Genomic DNA, 26,896 nt, shown 5'->3' with positions numbered 1-26,896 from the left:
CCCGGTCCAGCGACACTAAAACGCAGGCTTTTATGTTATGGCGTTAACGACAGACTACGCATTACGGGGTAATTCCCTACCTCCGACCAATGGGGCTCTACGGCACAGAATGTTGCAGGGAAAACATTATTCGTTCTCGGACGGTAGGCGGAGATGTGAAGAGGTTGCGGTGTGATTTGTAAAACACGAGGCGATCCTCCCTTGCAGTGGTCAGACATGATCGAATGGAACCTTCACGGAAAGTATGCCCGTCCTTACGTCCCCATGCAGCCCAACATTGGGCAGCTGTTATATTCTAATGCCCCACAAATTAGGGTTCAGACGACTCGATAAAAGCGGCCAATGATGACCCACAATGGCACCTCTTTCAAACTCTCTCAACTTCTAATAATTCTGTCGCCGCAACTCCAAGTCTTTCTTGGTTGTCGCTCAACATCTGACAATGTTTACGATCCTCATAACCCTACCAGACCTGAATTGTAAACAGAAACAGTACTAAAGCTCTCTGGTGGCCGTTTCACGTGCCACGGAGAACTACCACTCTAGTTATCTACATACCTGCCGATTGTGTGTACGTGTAGGAAGTTACATTGAGATCCAACTACGTTTGTTCTGTCTGCTTGACGTCAGGAATTGTACGTGGGCTATTTTCTTCTGCCTCTGGTCGGCCTCAAAATTAAAACCACAGTGAAAACATGGTCAAGAGTTGCAGATACGTTGCTCAAGCTCTCGAGTAAGCCTGTCTATCGCGGCACGTCACATGGTTCAGTTCTGACATACTGTGAGAACTTAAAGATGCATAGAAAATACAGTAGTCTCCCGCCGAGTATGATGTTTGGCTGAGGGGTTTCACCTGGTATCAGGCGGCCTCCATAAGTTAACTTCAGGCCTTTCCTTCATCATGACAATTCTCGGACGCATGCTCCTGCAGTGCTTTCGATGGAAATTGATCATCCACCATAGTTCAGGACTTGGGTCCTCTGATTTTCATCTCTTCCTCCATTTGACGCGATTACTGCGAGGACAGCATTTTGGCACAACGTGCTACAGACTTATGTAAAGAAATAACACAAATCACAGGCGCCTCTGTCAAGGCTACTGGAAACTTCGTTCCACGCTGCAAAAAGTGTAAGTCGGAGCAATGTCTAAGTATAGATGACATAGCTAAATTTTGGACGTAAAACACTGTTGATTTTCACTGTACTTTCCATTTCGCGACCGATGGGAGAAAATAGTCATCATATATCCACAACTAATGGAACCACCACACAATTAGGAAACGCAATATGTTCTTCATAAGTGGCAGGGATGAAATTCCAACGAATAGAGACAGCTTAATATAAGACTTAAATTTAATTAAATAGAAGTTGAACTGAAGGTTTATAAACACCCACTCTAGAATGAAAATCTGTTCTTCTTCTTCACGTACATCTATATTCTGCATACTCGGTGAAGTGCATGGAAGAGGGCAGGTCCCACTTTACCAGTTCCAGGGTTTTTTCCCGTTCCATTGATGTACGGAGCGCGGGAAGAATGATGGCTTAAATGCCTGTGTGAGCACTGTAATTTATCTGATCTTGTCCTGTCGATCCCTACGGCAGCAATATGTTGGTGGTTGTAATATATTCCTAAACTAATTTAAAGGCGAATGTTGGAAATTTTTATGTAGGCGTTGAACATGTTCTGTCTTCAAAAATTGTCTGTCCATCTGTCCTTAGATCTTCCGGCTGGTTTGTAAGCTGAGGCTACTTTGGTAATTCGCGTATTCGCCATTCTTTGTACACATTCGTATCAGGTCTTGCAGTAGTTGCTATTCAGCTCTCAATTGGCACTACTTTAGTTCTTGCAACACTGCTTTGTTTTATATAGTTTTGAGTAGCATTTCGTTTGCCTCGGGGATCTAATTTCCGCAATCTATATTTCAGCTAAATTCTCTTTGCTACTAGACAGCATTCACATCCTTGAAGAAGCGCTGGAAGAACTATTTTACTCTCGTCTCTTCCTTCCAAAGGCATTATGAAAGGTGCCACATAATCACTTTAAGGCTGAAAAACGACGAGGCACGTAGAAATTTTCCGAATGGGACGGAATTCGGTAAATGTGATGCACATGTGCTGACAAATAAATGATTAGTTACAGAAAAATTGGATGATTTATTCAAGAGAAAGAGCTTCACAAACTGAGCAATAGTAAGGTGCGTTGGTCCACCTTCAGTCATTATGAGGGCAGTTACACGGCTTGGCACTGATTGATAAAGTTAGCGGATGTACTCCAGAGGATTATCTTTCCGAATTCTGTCCACTTGGCTTGTTAGCTCGTCAAGATCCCGAGCTAGCATGCAGGAAGGGGGGGGGGGGCTGAAAATAATGTTCAGGACGTTCTCAAACAGGACAGCCATAATTTTCCTGAAATGTAGGCACAGGATGGATCCATTAACATAAAAAGCGGGGCGTAAAATATCATTGACGTATCACCGTGTTGCAAAGGTTCCACTGACGACAACCAAAAGGGTCCTGTTACGGAAACAAATGGCACCTCAGAGCATATCTTCCGGCTGCCGAGCCGCATGGAGGGTGGTAGTGCCTCATAAAATCTCCAGAGACGTCTTCGGTGGTCACCAGAGGTCTATGCGATGCAGGGGTCATCACTCAAGGCCGTTCTACTCCACTCATTATATCCCAGGCCGAAGATATGTCTAGAAACGCTCCGGGCTGTGGTGGGATACCAACCAGACTATTGCCTTCCATACGGCCTGACAAAGAGATGTAATGGTTTCGGATGCCATTTCTTTCCTTAATAGGAATTCTTGGTGCCACCAGCTTGCAACGTACCACGTTGACAACATGGACCCATGGTTTTTAAATGAACACAACACAATTTGTCAACTGTTCGCTATTGGTTTGAACAACATTCCGGACAATGCGAGTGAACGATGTGGCCACCAAGATGGCCTGACACGAATCCCACGCAACACTTATGGGACATAATCGAGAGGTCAGTTCGTTCACAATATCCTGCTCTGGCTACAGTTTCGCAATTAGGAACTGTTAGAGTGATAGCATGGCTCAAAACTTTTGCAGGGGACTTCCAGTGAGTTTCTAAGTCCATGCACGTCGAATTGCTGCACTAGGCCAGGAAAAGGTATCTCCGACACGTAGTATCCCATGAATTTCCTCACCTCGGTGTAATGTCATTAATATGCATGTTAAAAACGTCGCTGATGTAGAGCACCTTTATGGTAGGCATTTCTTTTTCAAAATTTCTTCTTTTCGTGTTTCATTTGTATTTAATACACATTTTGATTCTCTGCACAACACTCTAAAAGCCGTCATTAATTCGCTGGAATATCATTTGCTTTCCATTATAGTCCAAATTTAGTTCCTGTTCTCAACGCCACATGCTTTAACCAAATCTGTAAATGCTATACGTGATTCTAGAAATAGAACTGAAGGCAAATATACCAAATTAGCGTAATGCCTCAAAACACACAATCATAGCCACAGTGTCACTGACATAGATTTCAAGAACTTAAAATGAGTTACTAATAAAAGAAAATATTCCACACACAGATTCTAGATTGTCCTCTCTAGTTCACCGGCGCCCTTTCCTCGACTCCCACCCCGTCCCACAGAACAAGCTCAGACGCCAACAAAACCCCACCCGCTGTGATAATACTATTTGCGTCTAGTTTCTGATAAAGAGGGAGCCTAAGCATCCCAGTGTTTCCGATGACGTGCTGCATTCAGTATTAGCCTTAAACCGGAATTCATAGACAGCAAAAGAAGCTGCAAAAGGCAGGATACTGTGGACAGAGGTGTAGTACCACTAACCAAATGCCCTCATTGTTTAAATTCATAGAAAATGTACTGTTTATATTGTCAGAGGAAGTTAAAAGAAGGAAAAACTTGTTGGTGATACTAAAAATACGAAAAATACGCATAGAAACAGTCCACGTTTATCATGACTTTGCTGTAAGACCACGAGTCAAAGAGTAAATTAACAAAATATGGAATCTTGTAACCCAATTATGAGTTACACTGCAAGTTGCCCATCATGCATTATCTCACACTGGAGCGGCAGTACGTGCTGATGTACGATAGCGCTGATGCTACGAATATTGAGGGGAACATCTTACAAGTGAACCATTACTACGTCTTGAAGGAATATCGTGTAGCTCCGTCAGATGGAGGAATAATATATGACCCAGTCAAAACACCGTCGATGACCCATTAAGGGATGGAATCAGAAAAAAAATCTTACTATGTGGCTAGCCTACTGTACAGGAAAAGAGTCGTCCGAAATATCAATTTTAGCACTAGAGCTTATAGCAGTTCTCTGCTCCCGCCAAATAAATAAGTATATATGATACACGCAGGATGAAGTGATTTAATATGCAAGTAATCTTTTTTTTTTCCAATCACTGGTGTAGACACCATATCGATTTCGTTTCACACCAGCATATCGTTAATCACTTAAGCACTTTAACTTTCACATAAAATGTAAAACTCGGAACATTCTTGTAACCGGGATAGGATCCCACTTGTTTCGTGATACAAAGTAAGCTCCGCTTCATAAATGGAGATTTTAGAGCAACCCAACAAATGCCATGATACGTAGTCTAAAAACAATCTTTACGCAAGGCCTAATTAATCCACTGTTCCAGAAAACTTTACCTCATTGTTCATTCTGATGGTAGACACTGACGAGAACTATCAGCTGACTACATACGTGCGACAATGACTTCTCGCTACAAATCGCGTCCGTTCGCCCTTTACATCAGAGCCTAAGCCTTTTCGTTGTGGAGGGCACCACCCTCCTTCTTTTTATCATATACAATCCCAGGTGCGCTAAGCATCAACTAATTATGCGTAATAATGCAGTGACTAAAGCGGCGTGGTTTCAGAAGTGATAGTGACAATGATTCCCAGATTACAAAAAAAAAAAGAAAAAAGCAGAATCGGGAAAGAAATTTCCTCAAATTTCAAGTCTAAGGAATCTCATAACATAGATATTAAAGTATCGTTAAGTTACTTGTTACAAGTTTCAAATCAACTCTTATCTATAAGTCAAATTTAGGATTTCGTGCACTTCCTGCCGAACTCACTGTTGTAGGTTCATACACAAAGCAACTTTCCTTATTACAGCCAAGTAAAAAATTATTTCTTTCCGAATCCTGTCGAGATGTGCTTATTAGCTGCCGACACAATTTGGAATCGTAATGGTATGATATAGGTGGTATGCATTTGATGCATTTGTTGTGCAAGTCAGCTATCTGGAATTTAATGGATGCGTGCAAGGTGCTGAAATTATTAGATTTTTATATCTGATGCATTTAAGAAAGTGTAAAAAACTTTTAGACCTGAAGTGTGAATGGAAGACGAAAGGATATGGGGGCTAAAATTTGCAGCAGGCATAAAATTCCGACTGTAAGGCTTAGAATTTTTAAAATGCAGACTTAAGAAAACCGTAAAGGAATTATCCAATATGGAACGGAAATTGGTAGGTGTGATATATATGTACAGAAAAATAAACGATAATAATTTCAGAAAAATTGGGTGATTTGTTCAAGAGAAAGTGTTTTATACATTATCCAAGTTAATAACGCCCTTACGCCATTGGTTGGTCTGAATTGATTGACAAAGTGGTTGGGTGTCCTCCATAGGAATGTCGTGACCGATCTTGTCTGGTTGGTGGACGGCGTCGTCAAAATCCCGATCTGGTTGGAGGGACCACATCGTAATGCTCCACACATTCAGCCATGATTGCCAACGTACCGTTTGGAAAGCAGGGCTCATTTCGAAGTGGGATTCATCACCAAAGGCAATTCGTCTACAATGATGTTTCAGGCCTTAAACGTACCCGGAGAAGCCTCGGTCCGCGATGGGATGCCAGCCTTAATGTTGTCCGCCATACGACCCGACAGCCAAGAGTTATGGTATGGGATGGCTTTTGTTTCAATAGCCGGAACCCCTTGGTTCTCATCCGCATTCGCAGTGCCCTTAGAGAGGTGCGTCGAGAATATTCTACCTCCCCCCCCCCCCTTCCGTTTTGTTTTGCTTTACGACACGCAATCCTGGACTTGCTTTTCAGCAAGATAATGGACACCCTCACACGACTAGAGTTTCTACTACTTCTTTTTGTGCTTGCCAAACCATATCTTAGCAAACAAGGTCACCGGATTTCTCCCCAATTGAGAACGTTTAGAGCGTTGCAGGGAGACCTCTCCAACCAGCTTTGGAGTTTGACCAATCTAACGCCCCAGCTGGACAGAATTTGGCACGATATCCCTCTGGAGGACGTACAATGACCCAGCAAATCAATGCCAAGCCGAATAAATGCTTGCATAAGGGCCAGAGGTGGACCAAAGAGTTATTGATTTACACGGTCTGTGAAACTCTTTCTCTTGATTAAATCATCAAGTTTTTTGAAAATTCAGTCATTCGTTCGTGCGTCAGATTTACCCGTTTCCGTCGTATCCCAATAATTAGTTAGTGGAGAATAGCATAATTCTCTTTTATTTTAGAGTGTAATTGTCCTGTTGAGGAATCAGGTACATTCAGGTTTGCTGAAACGTGGAAGATTTTGCAAGTAAATTAATGCATATGAAGTGCTACTTCACTTCGTAAAACAATTTACTGATATAGAGAAATGAAGATAATGAAAAGTCGTAAGATGTTAGATTATGAAGACCTCGACTTTACGTTATCAAAGTGATGTGCTCCTTAAAATGTTATCCACAAGCAAGTTATTTTCATTACAGTATAGAATAAAGCCTTTCTAAGAAAAATAGAGGTAAGCAATAGGGAAGGACGGTTAAAATAAAATATATATAAGAGGCAAGAGGGAACAATAAGAATGCAAGTCCAAGAACTAAATACTCTGATTAAAAAAGGTGTAAGAATTAGATGTAGCCTTTTCCCCCTGCTTTTCAACCTATACATCCAAGGAGCAATGAAGAGCCAATGACAAAAATAAAAGAATGATTCTAGAGTGTAATTATGATTCAAGGTAAAAGAATGTCACTTATAAGATTCGCTGATGAGATCGGTATCTTTTGAGAAAACGAAGAAGTAGTACAGGATCTATCGAATAGAATGAACAGTTTAATAAGTACGGAATATGGATTGAGAGCTAATCCAAGAAAGAGTAAAGTCATGAGTACGTGCAGAAATGATAACAACGAGAAATGTAACATCACAATTCAGGATCTCGAAATAGAAGAGGCTAAGTAGTTATGTAAAATAACCCACGACGAGCACAGTAGGAGAGACACAAAAAGCAGTCTAGTACTGGCAAAAATGGTATCCCTGGCCAAGCGAAGTCTGTTAGTAGCTAACGTGGGCCTTAATTAGAGGCAGAACGTCTGAGAATATACGGCAAGAGCACAGCATTGTATGGAAGTGCAACATGCACTGAGGGAAAAGCGCAACAGAACACAATCGAAACACTTGAGATGTGGTGCTACAGGAGAATGTTGGAAAATTAGGCGGAATAATAAGATATGGAAAGAAGAGAATCTCAGTGTAATCGACGAGGAATGGAAGGTATGGGAAGCACCGACAAGAAGAAGGGAAAGGATGATAGGCATCTGGTACGACGTTAGGGAATAGCAAGGGAATAGTTTACATGATACTAGAGGGAGCGTAGATGGTGAAAACTGTAGAGGAGATTCGGAAATATCCATCAAATAATTGACGTCGTAGGTGTTAGTTACTACTCCGTGATTACGAGGTTGACACACGAAACTTATTAAACCTGTCAGAAGACTGATAAAACACCAAATAAAATATCTGGGGTCGAATCGGTAGACGTATAGTATCACATAAGCATCCACGTGCACCAATGAGCACCCCGCCGTTTCCAACCATATTCCTTACCAGGCTTCTGGCCAGAATGGAAGCACGTTGCAGAGCGTGCATTGCCGCCCTTGGTAATCATACGCCCTACCGTAAAACCACTATTGCCATTGCCTATTTGTTCGAATCTAGACGGAAGAGAATCTGCAGCGCAGATTGACACCGTCTGTCGGTTAGTAAAAGGTTTTGATCTATATGGTGTTTCTTTATTTGATACGAAAAAAGGGTCACGGTTCTTAAGACATCTTGTTAGTCATGTATATTTTAAGGCAATTGGACTTTACCTAAGGTCTGCTGCAGTTGATTACCTCTGTCATACCACGGAGCGCATACCATCTCCTTTCTTGGTTGTTGTCTTATGCTAGCAAGATTTCATCTACACTGGATTGTCTGTGAGCTTATAGTGTATTACATGCTAAATGTTAGTAATTAAGGTGCTCTAGTACATTACTGGTCAATAAATCAAATGTTTGCACTGTTGCTCAATCCCTGGTCTAAATTACTGATTGCAATGTATCTCTCTGTATTCCCACGGGAGAAGAATAAATGGTTACTGCTTGTTTGCATTTCTGCACAACGAAGAGATTTACTTTGTAGTACTCAAAACCAGGTTCAGCACTCCCATAAAGATGACCGTGGGTCACACAAAAATGGTTGAAAAAGTGAGATAAATAAAAATGACTCTCATTCGAAGGTAATAACATTGAAGAAACCGAGATTCACGATGGTCCCCTAGACAGTACAAAAGGTGAAAGATGGTTCTTAGCAGGGTGTGTGGTATCTTGAACACGTGCCTCATGTGTAGTAGAAATAACAATAACATATTATTAACTCTCACATCCCTGGTGCCTTGAAGTGCAGTTAGAGGAAGTTGTGCCAAACAGACGTAAGGCAAATGATGTTGAGAGGAGAAACACTTCTGTAGAGTCACGTGACATGTGCGTAAGTCATAGATGAGTACATTAAAAGAGTGTTAAACTATTTCATCAGGTTTCATTCTATAAAAAGCTTAATAAAAGTCACCATAGTATCTTCCGACATGAATGGTGCGTTACACAATAGTATATAAAAATAGATGACATAAATATTCTGACAGGATACTGTACATCGTACATTTTTGCCCTTGTTTTCATATTTCAAAGTAATTAGCTACGGTACACGGCTTCCTTAATAGAGCTGACACGGGATTGTGTGGTAGTTGGAATAAAAGGAAAAACTTTAAAATATAAAAGGTAAAAAAAATATTGAAAAAGTAATATATCTGTTTACAATACTTGATGAGGTACAAGAGGTAAAAAACTGTAGTTGAACATATGTTCTATTTACAATATTTGTAAAAGTAGAAGAGGTACAAATATTTTATATGGAAACATATTATTACTATTTACAAAACTTGTTATAAACAGCATTTTTCATTTTGTTATACGAGGTATATATGTACACATTTTTCGAATTTACTACTCGAGAGCTAGTTAAGTATAGCTGACCATGAGACGAGCAGGGGTCTTTGGGGTTGATGCCACAATATTCTAAAGTTTGCTTTTGCGCTTTGTTAATTGTAATACAATAGGCTAATTTGATAGGAACTTACAGTCTTTTAAATTAGAATGGCAATTCAGTAGAGATCAGTGTATCTTTGGAAAGTAGAGTGTGTCCTTAGTACTTTCCAGTCATAAGTTCGGCTTCGATTGTGTTCTTTGATAGCTGTTTGACGATTATCCGTGTTCCATTACATCCTTTTGGTAGTTGAAATTTCTGAATGGTATGATTGAAAATAGAATTTTAAGTCAAAGGCAGTGTAATGGCATTCCTGATATATGAAAAGAGTTTGTAAGTTCTGTTGGGAAATTCACACTATCTTCTACGTTTACCATCATATCGATCGATTTGCATATTCTTTCTTCATTGGGAACTTTCTTTTGAATATGGAAGTTAACATCGTCGATAATATTATCTTTATGTTATTTTATCCATGTTGGATCTTGTGTTCCCTGTGACTGTTAATCACGCAAACAGCCGCAAATATTTATTGGAATGTTTTGGGCACCATGCCCATCATCAGATAGCCAATATTTTTCGTTACATAGATGTTTTGGTCAACCAGTTATGGTACTAAAATGAAACATTCAAACATACTTTCCCTTGTTGTGTCATTCACCAACTAATATTATTGTTGGTTACCAAAACTACCCTTTGAAGCAACCAGTCTGGATTGGTGTAGTTCTGAATAACGTTTGGATAAATTTGGTTGATGAGTTCGTTTTCAGCAGTGACTGTGCTGCAGAAATCACTGTTGAGATTAATGACGCCGGTCGTCTGGTCAGTAGGATATGTGCCTTCGTCTATTTGTAAAAATTTGTTGAGCAAAATCTGATGCAGTTTCGTCTTTCGCAAGATCAACCCTCCTGCCTTTTTTAGCCGAGTATTTGAATGTGTGACCAGAGGTGTGATTTTTTTAAGCATTCATTGATCCCGCCTTCTGGTGTTGACTTGGGAATAACTGGAAGTGTTTGTCGAAAATCTCCTGAGGGTATGAGTACAGCTCTTCCCATCACTTTAGGGTTTTCTCGAGTACCTTGTAACGTTCTGTCCATGTTTTCGAGTGTTTTTTTATGTGCCATTACGCAGTCATTCCAGAAGCTAATTTTACCCTGCATAAGAAGTTCATCCCTAACAGATACTCTTGTGATTTTACATATTGGAAATTGGAAATTTATAGTGAAACGTCCCCTTAGAAAAATTATACAAGACTGGTCTATGTGAAACGTCCTCTTTGAACAATTATACACGAATGTGCTTAAACTGACACACAATAGTTTTTAGTGCAACGCAATCTGACTTTCTATAATACCTAAAAGAGAATGGCCCTGACTAACATTAACCTATATGTTTCACAAATCACTTACCTCACAAAAATCTTCGTTACTCGAACTACTGCAATATAGCGAGCGCCACTACTGCCAGCTAACTAAAAGATTCAAACTACGAATGTCACTAACTACTGATAGGCACAGTTAGCAAATGAAAGATTTTAATAGAGAACAAACAATGTATTTACCTTTATAGTAATAATATATATATCAGTTCATGACACCAATTCTTACAAATTTCAAAACTCCGCCATCTCTCTCCCCACATCCACCACTGCTGGCGGCTCACCTCCAAGTGCGCAACGCTACGCGCTGTTAGCATCCAGCTGCTGCTGCCCAACACTACAATGGCAGACAACAATGCAAACCAGCCACAGACTGCACACGGCACAGACAGTGATTTTTATACAGAGCGCTACGTGGCGGCGGCGTTACCAATAAAAAAACCTAAACAGCCTACGTACATAGCCCCCATGCTCCCCACAGAAAAAATCACAAATTGTTTTGGGCAGTGGCCAATACAGATTTGAAATTTTTTTTCATAATTACAATAACAAAGAAATGAAACGCACATATTTATCGATACAATGTTGGTCAAAAGCTAAAATTTTTTCACAGTCCATAAAGGCATTCCTGTTCATTCATCACAGTAAAATTGCAGTGTTTTTCTCAAAGTCTGAGCAGTAAAAGAAAATGCACACGGAAGTAGTGGATTTCCATGCAGTCTTCAAGAAGTAGTGTTGTCCTTCCAACGGAAAGACAGTGCTGACTCTTGACATGCAGACAGGTAATAGGCCACAACAGAGCAAACCCACAGCAGAGTCTGTCGAAGTTTTAAAGAATATTGGTAGGTAGGTCGTCACAGAGTAGACCCATTGTAGTCCTGGTAGAGATTACGGTATTGGTGGGCCACCAGAGGTGCAGACCCACTGCAGTCCTTGTAGAAATAATGGTATTGGTGTGTCATCAAAGGTGTAGACACACTGTAGTCCTTGTAGAGATTATGGTATTGGTGGGCCACCAGAGGTGCAGACCCACTGCAGTCCTTGTAGAGATGGCTAGCAGCTATCTGCTGCGACTGTGCAGGTGCACAACCACCATCGAAGAGTCTTGCGGAGAATATAGCAAGTCCATAAACCACAACTTGTGCACTCACAAATTTTTTGAAATGTCCTTTCAACCAGCAATGCTGTTATCCAGTCCCTTACTGAATTATTAACACACGTGCAAACACTATCAGTCCCTACTTCTCACATATTGTCCATATACTATGACCAATAGAAACGTGTGCAGTGAAATGTAATTTACAAGCTACTTAATTTGTTGAACTGGTGTCAATTACAATTTTATAACATAAGAATACAATAACAAAGGTACAAAATATATCATTAAAGAACATAACAATACAGATAACATTTGTAGTAGTACAGGCTTTACAAAAGAATCGAAATAGCAAATACATCAGTGTTACAAAAATTACGACATAATTACATACATCAAAGATCAGAATAACTTTTGAAACATCAACTTCACACATGAGCATTAGAACAAAACAGAATAAATAATGTGTAAACATCTTTGCAAGGTAAATAACATGTTATTAATTCAAATTATTTTTGAGGATAACAGTATTCCTCATCATAGTTCATGTAACTGAGTATTAGAAAAATTCTACAACATAAATCTTATCAGATAAAAATATAAAGACCGGAAGAACATAGATACACAAGGGTACACAAACACATAGTGGGATAACACAAGGAAAGGACAGGGTTTGTTTTCAGTGTAACATTTGGTACTGCAGTCGAACCCAAAACGTCATTCTGTAGATCTTTCGTCTTATCTCAATATGTGTTTCCAAGAAAAATATCCTATCCAAGCATGCTTTCTGTATTTTGTTCACATCGTCTTTCAAAAATAGTTTTCCTCCACTCTACACTACTCTTTGGCCAAATCATTTTCATATAGCTTCTCAATGCATTTCTTCCAATTCATCACAACTCGTTCTCTTTTATAGCATACCCCATCTTAAGCTAACTTAAATCTACTGAGCTCAGATAATAAACTAAGGGACGAGGCAATGCAGCATCACAAAACAATTAACACAAACAGCAATGATAAAAAAATGGAAATTGGCAAAAAAAGGCATCAATATTACAACTAATATAAGGCAATGCGCAGCAAACAAGAAAAAATAAATCCGTACTAAAACTGGCTTAACAGAGTAATACAAAGTCAAATTCAGTAGCATTGTGCCTGGTAAACAGCAGCAGCAAATGCAATAACTTTTACCTAAACATGACAAAGCTGAAGCAGAAAAAATATTACAGTAAAAATGTTTAATACCTATGTCACATCATAACACTAGAGTGATGCATCACTAGAACATATGCTAGCAGATAAGTTACCAAATCGTAAAAAAAATTATTTTTGTAAGTCCTGTGAAGGGAAATGTCTATTTGTGTTTTCTTTTCTAAGGAAGTACATCATAAAATGATTCTTTACTTGGTCTGTAGACAGAAAGTAGTTATATTAGTACATGTATTAAATTTTAATTTAAACAATGCTGCGTTGCAACAAGAAACTAGACATTAAACAAAATAGGCAAAGCAAGGCGTGAAAAGTCATTCGCTAGCCATAAGACATTTCATAATGCAGTAAACAATCTTCCAGCTAGCGAGACAATAGACATGACACGTTTCTCATCATTTCATTTCAGTAAATATCATAAATTAAGAACTCTACAACGTAATCACGTTTTCAAGTTTGAGGGTGTCGTATTTACGATGCTTTCTACAAAGGAATGTCAATAGCGAGGATAATGGCCTCTTTTTTTTCACCTGTGCCTCTGACAGGCACACACTAATGGCTTTTTTTCCAGGCGCCTGTCGCGCAGCTGGGTGCCCACGACGCATTACGTGCAGGTGGTCACTTACCTTTCTTACTGAAAAATTTACGACTGCAGTTTCCGCTACAATGACAGTCTCTTATAAAACTATTTTCCCAGGTTGAGAATTTGCGTTATAAATGTGTACAAAATAAAATCCTATAAATATAAGAGTGTCCAAAAAATTTTCGTCGGCATTGTAATACATTCACGCATTTACATACATTTCATAACTCTTAAAGTACGATTCTTGGTTTCCAACCACCTTTTTCACAAACCAGAATCACTAACCACTAATTAATCCTTACCTTATTCGTCGACACTTCTTCAATATTTCATCATAACAGATACGTAGCATAATCAAATAACTCATATAGCATCAGCTTATTGATCATAAACATACCGCAACAGCATAATACACATAGTCATCGTAATAATAACATCATAACACCTCAGTCAACTCTCAAAATCGTCGTAGCTTCCTCCAATAATTTCAAAACCTAAAAAAAAATTCTCTGCTCATGTCAAGTGTCATCTGCCTCAAACGTACTTTAAAAATCATGATCCAATACCAAATACATCATTCAAAGCTCTTATAGTATCACAATGGTTCTGAAAAAATATAAACAGTTCACAAAGTACAGACAAAATACAATTTAGTAAGTGTGAAGTTATCCAACTGTGTAATTACGTAAACATCTGTCACTGATGTAGTATCATAAATGTTTCTTTCTCTCACTTAAATGATCAGATAGCTGTGTAATTTATGTGTTAGAGAAATATGGTACCGATGTGTAAAGTTGTATAAGCAAATACCATATTAGCTAGGGCTCCTTGTGCTTGCCACACACATGGTATACAAAGTAAGCGTGTACCCCCCTGAGGATTAATGTAATTATATCCTCAGATGTTACAAATTACAGCAATGGAATGAAATGTATCACGGAAAACCTTTGTATCATTGTATTTCAAATATCTTTAAAAATAAATGTTTTAAGTACAAAATTAGTCACTCAAATACGCGTACTGTAGCGCTAAACTGTGCGTCGTGTTGTAAGATTATCTCTGTGGAAGTGTCGTAGTTATCGTCCTCTGAAAGCTAAGTTCTACAGAAGTCAATGTACTTACCTCATGATAAACAAAAGTGAAATGCTTTGCGTATAGATATCGTAGTTATTACGCTTATTGCCGTGATAAAGTAAGTACTGTACTGTAACGTATTGTTGTGCTACAGAAAAGGCTGTCTCATTGTAGCTATACCACAAAGTTACTACTAAAACATGTTTTAATTTCCAGAAGAATTCAGAAAAACTGTGCAGATATAAAGCAGATACAGCACAAAAGCAACAATGTAAATTGTGTCACACATTAGTAGCGTCGAGATATAATCGTGTAGCTGTCAAATAAACTAACCACTGTGTCATCTGGTATCTCACAGAAAGTACTTTAAATCCAGAATGTCTTTTCACCTAAACCAAAATGTTGCATTAAAATCTCAGTAACAGTATATGTTCTAAGTATGTAAGCCTTATAGTCGTTACGTAATCGTGCAACTAACAAGCAAGAATGTACGAATAACAAGAATGTGTCGTCTGTTCACTATAACAATGCATTTGTAATTTCTGTTTACAAATGATCCCTAGGTTCTAGACTGGATAGTCAACTTCAAAACTTTGTTGCATGTTAAGTTTCTCCGTGTGACAAAGCATACTAGAAATGTGAAGTGAAATGTTTTATGGCAAAGACAAAGTTAAAAAGCAGATTATATTTCAATAAACGGTTTTACATGTGAAATGTGGTGTAAACCTTTACACTTCCTAGTACGCAGAGTTTCAACTTCAACGCAATTATCATGTGGTATACGTCGAATTCTGTAAGGTCCATTGTAAACTAGGAAGAATTTGTGACTCAAGTGTTTCTTCTTATGTGATAATGAATGAGCTTTAATGAGAACTTTCTGACAAATATATAATTTCTTTGCATTTGCTTTACCGAGTAATTTTCTACTTTTGTCTGCAGCAGAATTTATATTTTTTATAGCCAAGTCAATAATGTCTTTGTGTCGAATTTTACGCGTATTCGGAAAAGGTACAAGCTCTCTGATTCTGTTCGGTGGTTCTTTATTCTTCAGTACAAGAACAGGTGGTAAAGCAGTGGAGTCATGAGGCATTTCATTCAGCACGTTTTGAAATAAGTGTAAATATCTGTCCCAATGCTGATGCTTTCTGTGACAATAAAGTCTGCAAAGCTTATTGATTTCTTTCATAGTCCGTTCAGAAGGGTTACAATGTGGTGAGTACAATGAAATAAAAACAGATTTGATTTTATGGTTACGAAACATGCGTGACCAAACGGCAGATCTGAATTGCGGTCTGTTATCAGAAATGAATTTACTAACGTGTCCAACTTCACGAAAGAAATTTTTAACAAAGGCGATGGATACAGACCGTCCAGTGGCTTTACGTAACGGAGTGAAAGAAACAAAATTTGAAGTAAGTTCAACAGCGACTAGAAAGTACGAAAATCCATTAGATGTTCTAACAAGCGGTCCCAAGAGATCAACAGCAGCAAATTCTTTTAATTTAGTAGGAATGGTAGGAAACAATGGAGCACGATGCGAGACAGTAGATGGTTTCCCCTTTTGACAAAGTTTACAAATAGACAAGACTCTTCGAATTCTCTTTTCCATATCGTTAAAATCACAAGTCGTTCGAAGAATATGATAACATTTTCGTGGACCAAAATGTGCATAGCTGAAATGAATGTACCAAATGAGCTTATTAACAAAATCGTCTGGAATGCAAAGTACCCATAGTTTGTCATCAACAGAGCATCGTTTGAACAGTATGTTGTTTCTAACCAGATAATAATGCCGAATCTGTGTGTGTGTCTTTTCATGTCATTTACTTTTGATGTCTTTCCAAATCGGATCTTTATCTTGTTCATGAGCAATGTCCTTTAAAGATGTGGTGATGAAGTTTTCAAAGGCAACTTTCTGAATGTAAAGAATACTGAAATTTTTCTCGAGGTTGCTTTCTGTGTTACTTTTCTCAAGCCCAGCCGGTGCGCGTGACAGTGCGTCCGCAACAATGTTCTCCTTGCCAGGAATGTAGACTATTGTGAAGTGGAATTCTTGCAGAAACAATGCCCAACGTTTTAACCTGTCATGATGTAATTTTGAAGACATAAGAAATTGTAATGCACGATGATCACTGTATACTTTTACGTGCTTACCATAAAGAAAGAAACGGAATTTGTTAAATGCCCAAACGATAGCTAAAGCTTCTAACTCAGTAAGGGAATAATTTTTTTCAGATTTTGTTAGCACTCGGCAAGCAAAAGCAATGGTTTTCTGAGCGGTAGTGTCATTTTCTATGGCTTCTTGAAATAAATGGGCACCAAGACCGACTTTAGAAGGATCCGTGCTAAGGCAGAAATCTTGTGACAGATCTGGATGAGCTAGTATTGGCGCGTTAAGTAACGATTCTTTCAAAGAACTGAATTACAACTGTGCTTGTTCGTCCCAGTTCCAAATAGTATTTTTTCCAGTGAGAGAACAAAGTTTTGGTGTAACTTGAATCTGCATATTCAGAAAACGGCGGTAAAAATTTACGAGGCCTAGAAAACTGCGGACTTGTTTTTTTGTGGATGGAACTGGAATGGCTCTGATTGCTTCTAACTTTTCAGGATCCGGCTGAATGCCTTCAGAAGAAATAATATGTCCCAAAAACTTCACCTTTGTCCTACCGAATTCAGACTTTTCCAAGTTAACTGTAATTCCAGATTCTGCAAAAATATGTAACACGCTGTTGAGGATGCGATTATGTTGTTCCCATGAGGCTTCTGCTATCAGAATATCGTCCACATATAAGGTGATGTGACGTTTTAAGAACTCAGGTAATATGGAATTTAGCCCGCGAATGAATGCTGCCGAAGAAATGTTCAAGCCAAAAGGAAGTTTCCAAAACTGATAACAAACTCCGAAACAAAGGAAAGCTGTGTATTTTCTACATTCTGGATGAAGTTCGATCTGATAAAAGCTGGATCTGAGATCAATGGAAGACAACACTTTTACACCATTAAAATTTTGAAGAAGTTCTTCCAACGTTTGCGGCCTGTCTGTTTCAGGAATAATGATAGTATTGATTTGTCTCGAATCTAAGACAAGCCTGATCGACCCATTTTTCTTCTCAACAACATGTAATGGATTATTGTATGAGCTTACTACAGGCGCAATAATGCCCTCGGCAAGCATAGATTGTATTTCTCTTCTAACACGGTCCCTATAATGTGCTGGAATTACGTATGGTCTAACACAAAATTTAGTATGCTCACGAACACGAAATTGGTATTGCAATCCCTTGATTGTACCTGTTTTGTGAGTAAAAACTGTGGAATGTGCTTGTAAAATCTCAAAAAGGTCCTGCCTATCAGTGTCATTACAATTCTCAATTGTTTGAATTTTATTCTGAATTAACTCATTAGTTTCAATTGTGCCGTCGATATCATCCCTGTCAGTACTTGCAGAGCGACTGTTAGTGCCTAGTTCCGTAGAAAATTCCGAACTGTTGTCTAACAGAAGGTAAAGCTGATTAATTTCCTCGTCATGGTTTGAGAGCCAATCTTCAAATTTCAAAGGTATTGACTTACCTTCCTTCTCTAAACTTATTTCAGCATCGTGAAAGTTTAAGATTGCTTTGTATTCATTCAAAAAGTCTACTCCCAGTATAACTTCTGTCGACAATAATGGAACAATAAGAAAGTTCATAGAGAAGCTGTGGCTTTGACAAAAGAATTCTAAGTTGGTTTGATGGCGTACATCTACACTTTTTCCAATGACTGCACCTTGTAATTTAATCTTGCGTAACGGAAATGTGGGGCAATCGTTCGATTTGTTGCATTTGCTAGAAGCTGTTTCACTTATTACTGAAATAGGTCTGCCTGAGTCAAGTACTGCCGTAAATTTTACGTCATTTACAGTAATGTGAATCACAGGATATGCAATGTTATTATGTTGTATGTCGTGTTCCTGGAGTAATATGTCCCTAATGTCTTCCATTTTAACGTAATTACTAGCTACGGCAGCTGCGTCGTCAGTTTCATAAGTACGTTTTGTGGCTGCCAGCGGTATGAGTCATTGCCTATTGTGTCTTTGTTGGCGCGCGTCGTTATTGGGATTTGGGGACCTAACTTCTACAAATTCACCTTGTCGAGAGGGCCCTGCTCTGTTTGAATCCCGCCAGTTCTGCTGCAATTCAGGTCTGTCGTTAGGATCATATCGTCTGTCGTCATGTCGGTAGATTCCATAGTTTCTTTCTTGTCGGTCACAGGGTGGAGAATTTCTCCCTGAATCGTAACTGCGCGCTAGACCGTTGCGTCTTAAGTTATTCTGTCTACCTTGATAATAATTATTTTGGTTCCCATATTCTCTGTTTCTCTGATTGTCTCTGTGATAGTCATTACCGCTGAGAGGTGATCTTTCCCTGTAATTATAACTACTCTGCCAACGGTTGTCATACGGGTGGTGTCTGTTTTGGTCTCGATTTGTGTTGTGAGAATAGCCTTGTCCAGTTATTGTTTCTTTCATCGCGGAATTGCGACGGATGTGACCTGTAATTGTTGTGTTCCTGTTTTCGCGTTCCGCGATTATCAGTGTCAATTTCTAATTCTTGTAAGAGTCCCTGAAAAGCTTCAATGTCGTCTTTACAACGGCCTGCCAAAATAATATGCCGTAAATGTTCAGGCAATTTGATTAAGCAAATGCGGATGAGTTCTGACGGGCTGTATGGGTTTGAAAGATACTGATTCTTATGTAACATGTCTTCAAAATATTTCACAAGACTTAAAAATTCAGATTGTTTGAAATTTTTCATCATTATGATGCCATGTTTTACTCGGTCTTGCGTGGCTTGAGAGGAAGGCATGGTAAAATTCTCCTTCACTGTGGCAATCGTGAATGACCGATCGCATTCTTACAGCTGGTTCATTCTCTAAATAGCCACACATAAATTCTAATCTGTGCTCTAATGACCAGTTGGGGGGGGGGGGGGGGGAAACAATGAGAGAATTGATGAAGCCACGCTTGTGGCTGAATGTCGTTGCCAGAATTCTTAAATGTTTTGAATTTGCGTGTAGTAATGAACAGCTTATAGTCAAAATCATCGTGTCGGCGGGTCGCATGTCGGTCATTGTTACGTCGTTTCGGCGGTTCCATCTCAAAATTCGGTGTACCTTGCCAACTTCTTTCATAATTTTCGAAGTGCCTTGTGTTATTATTTTGTGGCTGTTCCGTATTTCTATGTCCCTCTTCCCGTATTGGAGCGCGAGTGTCCTCTGAAATACGTAATTCTTGTATTACCTGTGTCAGCTGATCTTGTACTTCCCGGATTTCTCTTTGGTGTTGCGTATTAATTTGATTTTGATTTCGTTTGAGTTTCCTAATTTGTTCGAACTCTTCTGTGTCATTAAAGACTATCGGTTTTGTGTCATTCAGATTATCATCTACCTTCGTAGATAAATTATTTAGCTGATCCGAAAGTTTAACTACTTATTCTGATAATGAACTAATGTCCTCCATGTGTCTTTCTGAACCAATTTTCAGAGTATCTACTGTGTCCGTTAAGTTTTCTTGAGTTTTTGCAAGTTGCGTAACCGAATCGGTAGATGCAACTGAGTCAATTTTAGCTTGCAAGGTCTCATGATTTTCATGAACAATTGTTTGCAGTTCTTTCATGGCTGTTTCGTGATTCTGTAATGCATTTTCATGCCGCGAAAAAATAGGTTGGAAATGCTCACAAATTTGTGTTTTTACGTCATTACAGACTTTTTGACATTTCGATTCGATTTTATGTAATTGAGTAGTTAAATCTTCACGTGTTTGTTCAAGTGTATGTTCCACTGTGTCTAACTTTTGAAGCTTTTGCTGTGTTTGTCTCTGATTTTGTTCCATTGTGTCTAACTTTTGAAGCTTTTGCTGTGTTTGTCTCTGATTTTGTTCCATTTGTTGCATTAATTGCAATAATAGTGTATTAGTGTCTGGAATCTTTTTTCTATGCTTTTTGGCAGTGCATTTTCACCGGCAACATTTACATTTTCACAGGCAGAAAATGTGTCTTGACTCATTTGAGAAAACGGTGAGGACCCATAACCTAAGTCTACAGTATGTGCAATATTGTGTTCTGTCATTTCGGATACCTGAGGCGAGCTTTTGCCGACTGATCGAGCGATAATTGTTCCCTGTTCACTACTTGTTTCATTGCCTACACCATTATTTGCTTCCCGCTCCATTTCCCTATGCACAATTACCAAATTACTACTTCGAATGTCTGTTAATTCACTACACAGTGGTGCTGATAAGCGATGCTCGTAGTCACTATTATTTCTCAGTTTACTTTGGAGCCTAGTGTTACGTTTTTTACACGCCATTATTGTCACAATATTTCACACAATAACACATAAAAGCACAATTTGAAGAGCAAAAATAAGAGAACAAATTAACATAGCACTGAAAATAATATCTAGTTAATAGCAAGCGAAGCTGCTAAATACTTGGTGCAAATCTACATGCATGCCACAACTGTTTTAATGTACAACAATGAAAGACTGCAACTACAAAGGAAATTCTCTCTATGATTACGCACTAGCAATAAACAAAGGCTACACTAACTACACAAACTACAAGAAAAAATCAGAAGATTCCAGTGAGGTATCCAGGCAGGGTCGCCATATGAAACGTCCCCTTAGAAAAATTATACAAGACTGGTCTATGTGAAACGTCCTCTTTGAACAATAATACAAGAATGTGCTTAAACTGACACACAATAGTTTTTAGCGCAACGCAATCTGACTTTCTACAATCCCTACAAGAGAATGGGCCTGACTAACATTAACCTATATGTTTCACAAATCACTTACCTCACAAAAATCTTCGTTACTCGAACTACTGCAATATAGCGAGCGCCACTACTGCGGGCTAACTAAAAGATTCAAACTACGGAAGTCACTAACTACTGATAGGCACAGATAGCAAATGAAAGATTTTTAATAGAGAACAAACAATGTATTTACCTTTATAGTAATAATATATATATCAGTTCATGACACCAATTCTTACAAATTTCAAAACTCCGACATCTCTCTCCCCACGTCCACCACTGCTGGCGGCTCACCTCCAACTGCGCAACGCTACGCGCTGTTAGCATCCAGCTGCCGCTGCCCAACACTACAATGGCAGACAACAATGCAAACCAGCCACAGACTGCACACGGCACAGACAGTGATTTTTATACAGAGCGCTACGTGGCGGCGGCGTTACCAATAAAAAAACCTAAACAGCATACTTACAATGGTAAGACCTTATGGGACCAAACTGTTGAGGTCATGGCTTCCTAAGCTTACACACTATTTAGTCCAACTTAAACTAACTTACGCTAAGGACAACACACACACCCATGCCTGAGGGAGGACTCGAACCTCCGACGGAGGCAGCCGCACGGATCGGCTATATTCAACAGTAGTTGTGGGGCTGAATGAGCAGTTCGTACACCTTTAGTAAGTGTGGCTGCTACGATGGATGATGCCACTGCAAGTGAAATGTGTTGTTTAGCACGTATTTCCGACAACAACATATTGATTAGAAAAGTTTTCCCGCTTCCGCCTGGTGTGTCCAAGTAATTCCGCCAGTGTTGTTGTCAATGTGGTGCATGATAACGTTGTGAATTTCCTTTTGTTTGTCATTGAGGAGTGGTTTGTTGCGACAATGTATTGAAGTAGTTCGCTGATAGTTCTGTTTCTTTGTAATTTCGAAGTTTAGCTCACTGACAGCATTTTTTTCATGGAGTTTCACCCATACATGTTTCAGCACATTTGTGCTATCAACAGTGGGTTTAATTTTTATTTTAATTGTAAAATTGTTGTTACATGTAAACATCTGTGTTGTGTATAACATTATGTCAAAACTCCATTTATAGCTTAATTGGCAAATAGTGGATGTATGCATTAGTTGACATACCTTAGAAGATGCTATTGTCCATTTATATTGGTAGCTATTCTGCTACACAATATAGAACTTGTCATCTGCAAATAGACAAACGTAATTAATTTTTCTGTTTGTTTTGCATTTACGAACTGAAATGAGTCTGTATCACGGTTTTTGTGAGTAACTTGCAGTTTTGAAGAGGTGGTGCATTCTCCTATGTCGTTGGCGAAGTAAAGAGGCTTACTTCGTGACCTATGGTCGCTTGGCACTGCACTTTTTAGATTTCTGAAAACATAGGCAGAGTTTTCACTGCCATTACATGTTGTTATGACTGTGTGATGTTCATTTGTTTCGTAGCGTGTTGGGCTGGGTGAGGCGGGCGAGTTAGAGTTGTATTTGGCGTCAGTGGTGTATGGTTTGTGTGGGTTTGGTTGTATGTGTTGAGTACTAGGGCAGAGAGAGAGACAGAGAGAGAAGGAGAGAGACATAGAGAGAGAGATATAGACATAGAGATAGAGAGCACGCTAGACATAGAGAGAGCAAGAGGGAGGGAGAGATAGAAAGATTTTTATTTTTATTTTTATTTCTTTATTTTTTTCCCACGAGTAGTTTTATTGTGGGTATTATTTGTTTAGTTCTTCTATTGTGGCGAAGAGGGTTTTGCTGGACAATGATGTGTAATCATTGAGTACTTTCTATCCTTGGGATACTGATTTTTGGATGTGATAGTTTTCGTCTATAGTTAATTTTTGGTATAAGCTGCTACTAGTTTTTAGGATGTGTAAGTTTGTTTCAATGTTTGTTGGGTGGTGATTGTGTGCTATCAGGTGGTCTGCAAATGTTGAGTGTGAACTATTACTTTTCAGTGCTCTGGAGTGTTCTGTATACCTGGTTCTGAAACATCTACGAATTATTGTGTGATGACTTGAATGAATCTTATTTGTTTTCGTTGGAAAACTCGGCCTGTTATGTCGTGTCGATGCACGGGGGCTCGTTCATATTTTCTTATATAGGTCATTGCATCTTGAATCTACTCATACAAGTGTCTCGAACTTCCTGTGTTTGATAAGGTTAAGATTATCATTGTTCCACTGTCGTCAGTATCAGCTCGGACTATAACTTTATAGTCATGAGAAATCATTCTTTCCAATGCAGTGTTGACCAGTTGCTGTTTCTTCATATTTGGTGAAACATACTTTTTGATCTTCGTTGGGTAGTGGTTGTAATGATCCCAGGTTGTAATGGATTTGTCTTTGGATGAAAGAAAAAACGCCATGGATTTCATCTCTGTTAGTATTGATCGAAGTCACACCTGAAGAAGTCATTTCGAAGCAGGCGTTGACCGCTTTTATGTTTTGGAGAAAGTGTTTTCATTCTGGATTTCCCCCAGTCGCGTAATGTAAACATTCCTGCGAAGGTGCTTCTAGTGGTGTTAGTCGAATTTTTCCATTCATGTTTCTCTACTGAAGTTTTTCAGATAGCAAAATTTGCAGTTGTTATCCGTTTTTACGATTACGACCTGTTTATGTTTGTTATATTCTTTCGTCGGATCGTAGTGGAATGCTTCATTTGTTAGGTTGTATAGTTTACTTGTCCTCGCCCGTACTTATCGAACGGTGATATTTCAATATTAAATGACACAGTTTCAGTGGCTTTATAGCTCTCATACGGATGTAAATTTGTCTATATAGAGTGAAGTGGCAAGTGAAAATTTGTACCAAGGCCGGGAATCATTGTCTAAAATGTATATTGTATCACTAAATACACTTGACACACCTTCCACACTTTATCTTCGACTTATGTTCAGTCACTGCATCACTCTGACTACTCTCACTTCACTGTTTGTTTTTCTTTACTCACTGCTCTATTTTTCCGAATCCTCCGTACGCCACCGAAAGTAAATTGACGTTCGAACCCACAACAGATCTTGCTTTATGCACCTTTACCAATGAGTAACCCCATCAGTGGCTTCTAATGGTCAACACTGTTCCATCACATTGCACAACAGAGTGTTCTGGAATATTTCACATTAATCTGCGATGTTCCGGGATGTTCTCGAAAATTCTGAAGTCTTCCCGAATGTTACAGACTATTCACGAACATTTCAGAACATCCCGGATCACTGTGTAACTTCCCGGAAAAATAAGGATGTTGTGGAATGCTCTCATATTCTTTCGAATGCTCTGGAATTTTCTAGATATTTCTAGAGAAGTAACTTCCCACCCCTTATATTTTCAAAAGCGTGCCCTTCAGGTAAAAGCGGGAACCTCCTTCATGGATGGGAGATAGAGGGCTACTACGCTATGTAACTTCACTGGTCACATTCGGATTCGATTCTGAGTTTTAGTGACATGAACATTGTACATAAACTCATGTACTGATTAAAAAGCCACTGCAAAATTGCTGAAAATATCTGAGAATTTGCAAAACTCCTCTTCATTTTAATGAATAAAACTATCAATATAGTGAAGACTTCACTGCGAGTAAAAAAAAGAGGAGAACATGTGTCCAGCTATGAAATAACCATAAATATGTGAGTGTAATATTAAGAAATTGTCATTCTTTGGAAAATAGTTGCGGACGTCTGTAAGAAAACACACAGTCACATGCCAGGCAGTTCTTCCTAGTTTCTGATTTTCTAGAAGCAGTGAAAAACGATATAAGATTTGCTGAAGTAGCACCTAGCCACGTGTCGCGAGCTGCTGCCCTGACCATGAGGACACAAGCGCGATATGTGAGCGTTGCCCTGTCAGCATTTGCCGCACGAGGCGGTCGGATGCTGATCTCGGAGACTGCTACTCCAGCATGCTACAGTGGATGTTTTACAAACGTACCCACATACGGCCCTCAGGAACATCGACGTTCTGTGCAGCTTGCTTAATAATTTTCGTGGGAAGTGAAAGAGGTTTAAGTTGGTTTCAGATTCAGCCTCTCGCTGTGCGTGCAATACTCAGGGAGAATAATTAAATGTTTTCTCCTGTTTAACTTGTTTATTGGAAAGGAAATGAGAGAAGTGTTGGGGGTGGGGGGATTCTGAGGGGTGTAGAAACATACTGTGGATACGTTCAAACATTCAGATTTAATAACAGTGGTATCAAAAGATACAATGTTTACAGTAATAGCAATAATGATCAGATAAACGTCCAGCTTTGGGTGGCGTAGTACAAAATTTAGACTAATTCTGCTACAGATTAGGTATTCGAGAGACTTGCAGGAAAAAGCCTACATATTACAATTGTTATTATAACTGTATGGCAAGCATTAGTTACACTAACAAAGGGAAAGTAGGACGGTCAGTTAAGTACGTTAGGATCTGTCTAATCCCTGAAAGGTTATGGACGCAACTGAAAGTTAAAATTTTGTAAGATACTAAAGCCAGTATTTGAAATACATGCTAACGCTGAAAAAACAAAAATACAAAAAGAGAAAACTAATTTTACAATTTCCTCCCCCTTAAAAATTCAAAAAATAGAATTACTTTAAATTATTTTTAATTATAAAACTGTTAAACACTTTCGCTATTATAAATCATTTGAAGGCCACGAATGAAAAATCTTTCCAATTAATTTTCATGCTTCTAAACATGCGTTACGTATGAGTTTTGCTTTTTTCAGTAGGAGAAAAGTAAAATGCTTTATGCGATTGCACTCTTTTTCGGCGTATTCTACTGATGATTTCTTCTCACGTCAGAAGATGATGGGTACGAAACTCATTAAAACGTTGCGACAAGACGATGCCACCATTCGGCTGATAACCCGGGAAGAATTCATCAAGTAAAATGCTCTCTCTAATAATGAAGTTAATGAATCTGTAATAACAGTTCCAGATCTCGTCCCAGCGACGAAAAGGGAGATCAGAATACTAATATCCCAAGATTCATTGTAATGGTCGATAAAGCACCATAGGCCAAACCATTGATAATAGCGAGTACACGTCAGAAACTACTACTCGCGATTAGCATAAAGCCCAATATTTAAAAACGAACCACTGCTTACACTAGAAATAGCAGGCTGTTAACCTGACTGCTGCACTAACTCATATGAATGTCAAAAGTTGAGTTGCGTCGTCACGCGGAAGTTAAACGTGTTGCACACAGCAGAGTTTCTGAAAATAACTAAGGACTGGGATCACGTATGCACGCACAGCTAAAGTGTGGAATCCGGTAATACTTAGCCGGGCGAAATTAATAGCACGGAGGATATTATGTACCACTACCTCATCGACTTACAGCAGAACACGTGATCAACATGGATGGTGGCAGTTGGCTGGTCAAGTAATATGAAGGTATTATTTACTGAGATTTTGT

This window comes from Schistocerca gregaria, chromosome 2 (assembly GCF_023897955.1).
Source record: "Schistocerca gregaria isolate iqSchGreg1 chromosome 2, iqSchGreg1.2, whole genome shotgun sequence".
NCBI lineage: Eukaryota > Metazoa > Arthropoda > Insecta > Orthoptera > Acrididae > Schistocerca > Schistocerca gregaria.
The sequence above is the reverse complement of the archived record's forward strand: the minus strand, read 5'-3'. Positions refer to the sequence as shown.